Raw genomic sequence first — 9335 nt, 5'->3', positions numbered from 1 at the left:
ACCCAGAACTTTCCAGTGGGTGAAGAGCTCATCTGGACAGGGAGAGTCTCGGATTTAGGAGCTGTACAAAGTTGAAAGAAGGGATTTCTGAAATACCTTTCATTGCATGACACCACATCCCAGGTCTTAAAAAGGAGAGGAGTTGAGAGGGATGGACTGTGAGGTCTTTTCGTGAAACACAGGCTTTAGAAAAAACGCCTTCGTATGTAGTTACAGATTTCCCCTAATGTACTTCAAACTGGCCTTAAAGATATGTGACCTTAAACTAAGTCTAAAAAGCAGAAACTTGAAATGAGTTCTTTCAAAACTATAAATGATAACTTGTGTAACTGATCTACACCTGAACCAATGTTGAACAGAAACTGTCATTTCAAAAAGTGAATATACTTCTTTGTAATGTGACTAAAGCAGGCATATGGTCTAACCAGGGATGGGTACCTTTCACAGTTGGACCAATACGGTACCGATGCCCGGTACCTGGCAATCAGTATCGGTGCTCAACGGTACCAATTTCAGGTACTTTTTTGTGTTCATGTGATAAAAAATGTCAATTTAATAAAAGTTAGTAGTAATAAAATCTCAAATTTCTTTAACTTCACATATTAATTCTTCAATATATAACCTTGCAATGCTGTGTTCATGGTCAGCATGAAATATTACCTACTCTTCCAGTCCCTCAAAGTCACAAGGATGCATTTAGGTACCCAAGTATGGTACCTTTTGATTTTCCATGAATTGGTACCCAGTACTTATGACAGAATTGGGTCGGTATCTATTAAAGTACCTCATTCAGTACCCATCCCTAGGTCTAACAGTAATTTTTCCTAAACTTTAAGTCCCAAAACGAGTTTCAGCAGGCCCAAACTTTTATGATAAGATGTAAAACAACAATATCACTTGAAATTGCCATCAGTCACCAATTTAACCTTCTATTTCACCCGTATAAGCTTCCAATAAAGTTGAAATCTGAGAAACACTTTTTTTAATCAATCATGTATTTAATTGATAAAAAAATATACTGCAAAAAACTTTTGAGAATTATCAAACACAGGATCTTGACCACTTTTTTGCTAAAATATCCTACCATCAAAACTGACCTGACAAAAGTTTTGCCATTATGAACTGGGTAAGGATATACAGAGGATTGGTTTAGAAATACACTGCTGTTACTTGAACCGGCAGGAGTGAATCCTGTCGGCTGTGGGGTGAAGACATCACACTGTCCTGTCGCTTCCTGTGTGTGTGGAAGTGTGTGCGTGTGTTTATTTCTGGACATGTGAGATGTCTGAACAAATGAACGAGAGAAAACAAGACATATCCTGAGAGAAGCAGAACAGCTGATTCTAATCCAAAGATGAACCACAAACCAACCAACACATCATAAATTTCAACAAACAAAACACACGCCCTCACACACGCCTGTGCACACACACATACACAAACAGACTAATAAGAGCTCAAGTTAAGATAAACTGTGCGAGTGTTACAGTCTTGCTCAGTTCACTCCAGTGTACCACTGGAGCGAATTACAGACAGTTCAAAGAGGTAAAAACTTCTGTTGATCCAGGTTTGAACCAAACAAAGCAACTTCAGCTGTTTGTGAGTAACTCACCCTTGTCCACACAAGTCTGCTTGCTGTCAGCCCTTCATTCCAGCTAGGCAAGTTTGTTCCTCAGATTTCTTTCGTCTCAAGATGGAGGCAGAAACTCACCAAACACAAATCCTTTGCTCAGAGTTTCTGTTACTTTTGTTGTGACTCCAGCATGTCCAGCTCTGCCTCTCTCCTGCTGTTTGCTGCACAGGCTGCAGACATGGCAGCATTGATAAACAACCGGTTGGACTGTGAGTGACACCAGTTCTGAGGCACACAGGTGCAGTTACTCCCAGTGAATACAAACAGCTCAGTATGAAACGACTTCTTTGCCAGTGGTTCCCCTCCAACCTTTCTCCACCTCCCTCTTCCTCCCTCCTCCTCCTCCTCCCTGTACCTCCCCTCCCTCTTCCAAACAGCTCTGAGACAGAACAGAACAAGGCTCAAGAGTTGCTGTTTCTTCACTATGTTCATGTGAACAGTTTGGGTTGTAGATAAGACAAAACCTTTGTTTTTGTTTGTTTTCACTGGGTACACCGACAGGTTATGAACCAGACATTTTGAATTAAGCCACTTTTTTTTTTAAATTCACTGTATACAAACAATGTCACATTTTTGGAGCAATAGGTCAAAGGCAGAGGTACAAACTAAGATAAAAGCAAAAAGTCACGAGCTCAAAAGGCAAGAGCCAGACCTTTGACATTTTCTTTTCTCATGTCTTTGAAGGGACTCAGTGAAACGTCACTTAAAGTAGACAATTAATGTAAAACGTGATAAAAAGTAAGCCTTATAAAAAGAGGCAAAGGGTGGGTCCATGGAGTACGGAGAAGTCACACGTTATGTCCTTCGGGGTACAACTTTGCTCTAACAGCTCCTGCCGTCTCTTTCTCGTTTTCCTACATAATCAAGTGATGTTTCGAAGGGTTTCAAATGGTCACAGCAGAGGTGAAGTGAATAATTTTTTTGATGCCACTTCTCTATCTAATTACTCCAAACAGTCCACCAAGAGTAAATGAATGTGCCCCTGACAGTTTTCACTGCAAATGAGAGAGGTGCGATTTCTCTCTCTGTACCTGGCATCATCCCTGTTTGCTGTGATACACTCGCATTCCCCTCTTTCACTCCCAAGTCAGTTAAGCTCATCTCCGTGAATACAAAGTGGCCTCTCTAACTCGTGACAGCTGTGCCAAACGCTATTAGAAGCTGGGGTGAGAAGCATTGTCGTTAGAAAGCAAATGGCTTAATTTGAAATCATCAACATTCATTATGACGTTAGCTTTACCATCTTCAAAATATTGTGCAATGACTGAAATTTGTACTGATTGTTTTTCTCGTCCCTTTTCTACAGTGTTGACCTTGTTTTACCTGCTGCTTTGTGTGCCTTTAAAGATCTTTTGAGTATGAGTTTGAATCTTTGTATCATGTCTGAAAAGTCTACACATTATGTTTCAACACAAGGTTAGAAAGACACATCTCATATCCATTCACTGATTTTATTAAAATCCTGTTTTTGAATCTCAAAATGCTTCAAACTACTTCTCAGGCATAAAGATATGATAGCGCTGGTTAAATTCAGCCCAGTAAAAGGTAAACAACAATGAGCTAATTAACCGAAGGAGCAAAAAAAAAAGCATCTATCAGTTGAGGAATGACTGTATATCCAACAGGTTTAAACTAAGCTGGAGGAACTCTGGGACAAGTCTTCATGGTCTCCACACCCCACTCATCACAGGTTTTCACCAGACACTCTTCCTCCCACTGTCCACAAACATGTACGTTGGGTTAATTGCTGCCTCCACACAGCTCGGAGGTGTGAATGTGATTATGAATGGTTGCCTGTCTTCCCTCTCGCCCACTGTTACAGGGATTGAGCCACAGCACAGCTCTATGAATAAACATCGTAGGTACGGGATGTTAGGATTATTATCATGTGGTCCCTGAGAAACACTTTTGATTTTTTGCTGATCAGTGTTTCATTTTACAGAGTCAATGCTCTCATCAGCCCGTTTTCAGCCCTAACAGGCAGCAATAAACACAGTGATGATCACCTGCTCACACCAAACGACAGAGTGGAGGCTAGCAACTGGCTGTTAGAGTGAAGCACTATGTAGTTAAGAGAATATTTTACTTGTGTTCGTTGGCTGATCAGAAACAGCTGATGTTTAGTCTGTGCCAGCTGGATGTGAAGTTGGTTATCTGTGACTTTTACTACATTAACTTTATTTCATTTTTGTTTATATTTACAATACTGAACCATAGGGAGAAAAAAAGGATCCGTTGATAACAGATGATCTGGCTCAGCAGATGAAGGTAATACCCCCTCTTTAAACAATGGAATATATCCAGGTCACTTGCCATCAGGTACTACTGGGTGTTTACACTTTAAGTGCTTCCACTTTGATTTCACATAAAGCACACAACATAACTAAGCAACAAGTAGAAACAAACAGTGACCTTTCACAGTGTGGAGAAGAAGAACATGTCAATTCAGACTGTGGATAACTTCCTCTCATGTTATAATAACGACAGATTCAGTTTCTGGCCATCTTTAAAATCCCCTTTTTCTAGAAATCATACAGCATACCTATAAATTATCAAACTCTGTTAAGAAAACAGTCCCTTTGTAATATGTTTTAAGTTACAGCAGTTGTTTTTTTAAATTAAAAATGATGATTGAACTTAAATTCCTATATGATACATTGTTGATAGATGAACATAACTTGCACAACACTTTGAACTTCTCAAGCTCCTGATTTGCCTGGTGCAGATCAAGACAAGAAGTGATGTCAATCTAAAATGTTGCAACATGTAGATGAGAGAATCACTTGACACCTACCTGCTGGCTGCAGAGGTTTTGATCTTCACAGCCTTCTGAGCCCTGCAGGGTAACACAAGGATGAAATGTGAGCTAAATAAACACTGCATACCATGCCATTATTTTTTCCCATCTCAATAAATGAACATTTCATGTATTTATTTGAAGTTACATGAGAGTTTTGGGTCCACTTTTACAAGAAAGCTGTTGAAGAACTCATCCTAAAATCATCATCCACCCTAGCTGTAACACCACTATCATAACCAGTATCCTGGCAGATACAACCAGGTGGTCTTTTCAAGTTCATCAGAATTCATTAAAAGTTATTTGTCTTACCTTAAACATTTGTTCACACGCCTATAAATGCTACACAGAAAGTTGTAATACCATAAAATTATTTCAACCATATTTTGTCATTTTAACAATTAGTTAAAAAGAAAAAAAAAAGTTTTAATCGCTCACTAAGCTTTGTTGTGTACTGGTTTGTGGTTGAAGAACAAGGAGCAGACACTGATATTGCTCATCAAATTGCACCATCTAGTGTTTGTCTCACACTTAGTCTGAGTGTAAGCATTATGCACTGTGAGCTTTAACCACCGGTGACTTCATTTCCACTTGTTGTCAATCTTACTCAAGTGTGACTTCATGGAAGTCATCTTGAACATTGCTTTTTATTTGCTTTCAAGGAAACCTTCTCTAAAATAGTACCTTTGATGATCTTAAGATATCTCAAGATGACTTGCATGGAGTGGTTTGAGTCGTCCAAGGAGAACAAGGTTTTACCATGTTGTAGGGGTGTACAAAACCAATCTGGATTGAATTAGCAATGGATCCTATGCAATTTATACTGAATATCCATACATAGAAAGGTAATTAATTTTACAATGTATATATTTCTTTATTTAGTTTTTTTTTTTCAATAAATAAGCCAAGAAGAACTGCAGGCGGTAAGAAACATGGATTTCATGTCCCTGAGAAGGGGGGTGCTGAGGGCGCTGCAGCACCACCTGCTGGCAGGGGGTATGAACACACAGACAATGTGTAAACAATAAAAGCTTTTGTCGGGCATTCAGTTGTCTCTACGCCATTAGTTTTCTCTTGGCATATCATAAGTCCTCTCCATCATTAGCTGCCATAATACTCCATCCCGATGGTCATGTCCCCACAGCAGCAGCCCCTCACGTCCCAGTAATTTAATGGATCAAAAATACAGCTCCAAAACTGTCCTGACAACTTTTTGGTCTCTGTCAGCACACTCGGAAAGCATGGTAACGATAGGTTTTTGGTTGAGTGATGACAGCATTTTAAATGACTCCAAATGCATGTCGGAAGCATCTCGGCCCAGTGTTCTCTCCGTCAGCCTCAAATCAAGTTGCTTCTGAGCTTTAAGAACTGAAAAAGTCAGATATTCTTTTTTGTGACATTGTTTGGCTCCTCCAGACACTGCCATAATTCAAATATATAAATATTGGGCCCCTTTTTTGCAAAAAAAAAAAAAAAAATTCAAAACTTTTTTCTGTAGAAAAGTACTGAAAGGTAAATACATTTTTCCAACAAAACAACAATCAAAGTGCAAAAGTTGGAGCACAGACCAGAACGTAGAGGGATTTTGGCAGTGTCTGGAGGAGCCAAACAATGTCACAAAAAAGAATATCTGACTTTTTCAGTTCTTAAAGCTCAGAAGCAACTTGATTTGAGGCTGACGGAGAGAACACTGGGCCGAGATGCTTCCGACATGCATTTGGAGTCATTTAAAATGCTGTCATCACTCAACCAAAAACCTATCGTTACCATGCTTTCCGAGTGTGCTGACAGAGACCAAAAAGTTGTCAGGACAGTTTTGGAGCTGTATTTTTGATCCATTAAATTACTGGGACGTGAGGGGCTGCTGCTGTGGGGACATGACCATCGGGATGGAGTATTATGGCAGCTAATGATGGAGAGGACTTATGATATGCCAAGAGAAAACTAATGGCGTAGAGACAACTGAATGCCCGACAAAATTCAAAACAAAATGCTAGAAATTTTGGCACAATGTCCAGCAAAAAATTGTGTCTCAGGCCAAAGAGTGCACGTTCTTTGGGCTACCAGCTGATGGCTACAGTTTCCCTGTAGCTTGTAGTATGTAGATAAAAATCTTGCAATTGTAAATGGTTCCTCTTTTCCTGCACCATTGACATTTTTGTGTGCTTAAACTTGCTGTTGGATTGCCTTCAAGGATTTTGTTTTGATGGCCCAAGCAATATGTCAGGCTGTTTTGCAGATGTCCAAGCAAAATTAAAGACATTGTGTCCTACTGCTCTGTACATTCATTGCAGCAACCATGCGCTTGATTTGATCCGCAAGGGAGATGTGCCTGGTGGCTGACATGCTTCACTTTGTGCAGGGCCTCTCCATTGCAATAGGAGAATCATCGAAGTGCGAGCAACTATTCCTGTCACTTTTAGGAGTTGAGGATGTCATCTGCAGATTACTGTCATTGTGTCCAACTAGATGGGCCGTGCACACAAAGGCAATAAAGTGAGTGAGCTCATCATACCCAGTGCTTTTGGAAACACTCAAAGTGCTGCAGGAAGACAGGAGTTTAAGAGGGGACACATGAGCCAAAATATCTGGTCTGTGCAGACAAGCACTGAAGGCAAAAACATATTTCAGAGAAGTCTGCTGTGAAGCTTTTTGAGCCATGTGAAGCAGTGGCAAAAAAGCACCAGCACACAATGGCAAGCGCAGGGGGTGCCCTGGAGTGCATCACTGTACTGAAATAACGCATATAGGCCCTGAGAGATGATGCCTTTGTACAAGAGCTGGTGTCAAAAGTAAACACTTACAGCACAGAACAATCTACAAATGCCAGAGCCACCACAAGCAAGTAGAGATCCAGCTCATTTGAGGGACACACAGGCTGTGCAGGACGTGGCACCACATGCAGGACATCAACCGTGGGGACAAGAATTATTTCGAGCATCAGAGTTGGTTGCCGATTTGATCAGCCAGGTATGAAAGCTGCTGTGCAGGGAGAGAAAATTATAAAGGATGCTGTTAACAGCCATTATTTTGGTTTGGATGACATTGCAGCTCATCTCCCTCCTCAGATCGACAAGTCTCTACTGCACATGCAACTCACCCTCCTGCGGGACCTAACAAAAGAAAAGAGATTCAAGACAGCCTCTGATGTTGAAGGTTTTTTGGGTGACCTGTATCCTCAAACTCAGGAGCTGCCGGGAGAGGTGGAGAAGTTGCCTTTGGAACTTTGCCTCTGCCTAACCGTGTCCGTGGCCTCTTCAGAGAGGTCATTCTCCACACTTAGCAGATTGAAAACCTGGTTGAGGAGCACCATGAACCAGAAAAGACTCACATACCTGACTCTGCTACACATAAATCAGGACCTTTTGAAAAAGCTGGACATTAAGCCTTTGATCTAGCGAAGTTCAAGGTCACCTTTGGGGTCTTTGGTTAAAGTAAGATAACTCACACTCATATTTGTTTTAAAAATAGGATTGTTATAATTTTGTTTAAACTGGATTTTGGTTTAGTTATGGGTTAGAGCCAAATTACACGGTTGAAAAATGTATGCATGTTGTATATTTAGTTGTTATTTTCTTCACAATATAATTGCACAGTAACAGATGAACTGATGTTGGTGGTGTCTTTTTATGTTGTTTTTATGTGGTTAGAACATGTTTAGTAGAGTTGTGTGTTGAGGCCTTAAAATGAGGCCTGCAAATTTGCAGAAAATTAAGGAATAAGAATTTTGCTAAATTCATGTTAGTCCAACACGGTTCTAGTCTTGCAATGTAAACAGCATTTAGAAGATATTAAAGCACACAAGGGATGGGTACCTTTTACATTTGAAACGATACGGTACCGATGCCCGGTACCTGGCAATCTGTACCGGTACTCAACGGTACTTTTTTGTGTTTATGTGGTAAAAAATAACAATTTGTTAAGTAATAAAATACACATTTTTTTCAACTTAACATATTTATTCGTCAATATGTAATCGTGCAATACTGTGTTCATGTCCAGCATAGAAAATCACCTACTCTTCCACTCCCTCACAGTCACAAGGATGTGTTTAGGTACCTAAACATGGTACCTTTTGATTTTACGTGAATTGGTACCCGGTACTTTTTTTTTTACCTATAAAAGTACCTAGTTCGGTACCCATCCCTAAAGCAGACATAGGCTGCGTTTTGTTTTATTTCACCTGAGCTGAGTGAAGGTATATGTAGGCAGCTGCACATAAACAGCAACGCACCTTACACCTTGCAGCATCCCTCAGCAGAAACATGATCATGTGTGAAAGTTACTATCTCCTCTTAAAGCAAACTGAAAGAGAGAGCATGATATATGACAGAAACTAAAATAAATGAGGTTAATCTTTGTAAGCTGGTTTATCACATTATCTTCATTATTTTGTCCTCACACTTGTCAAAGGGCACTGTACCTGTGCTAAAAAAGGTTTAAGACTTGAAGTTAAGAACATGTAAATGTAAAGGTTTTGACCTCAAACAGGTTTATGTAAAATAGCCTGACGCTACATTTCTCCTTCACCTACGACTTGAAATATCTAGAGTTACCGAATAATTGGATAAGTGTGTCTTGTTTTTTTGTTTTTTTCTATCTGACCAAAACACCGTTAGCTTCTAAGTCTCCATGATGTGACGAAAGCCAGCAAACTATAGCTGTTCCCATTAACTTCTTACACCTTTAAATAAGAACTTAGTCATCAACATCAAGGCGAAGTTTACCCTTGAAAGGGGAAATTTAGTTGACCAAATGCATCCCTATTTTCGGCAAAACACCGAATGTCTCACGTGTCTCAGCGCTTACTCGTAGCCGTTAGCAAAATGGTTCGTAAGCTAGCTAGGCACGTGTTGCTATCGCTTTCACCTTATTTTCTGTAATTTTAAAAATCTCTGGCTCTAA

Source organism: Halichoeres trimaculatus, unplaced genomic scaffold, assembly GCF_033239565.1.
Source record: "Halichoeres trimaculatus isolate MK-OKI-2021-1 unplaced genomic scaffold, fHalTri1.1 fHalTri1_scaffold_6, whole genome shotgun sequence".
Classification (NCBI taxonomy): domain Eukaryota; kingdom Metazoa; phylum Chordata; class Actinopteri; order Labriformes; family Labridae; genus Halichoeres; species Halichoeres trimaculatus.
The sequence above is the reverse complement of the archived record's forward strand: the minus strand, read 5'-3'. Positions refer to the sequence as shown.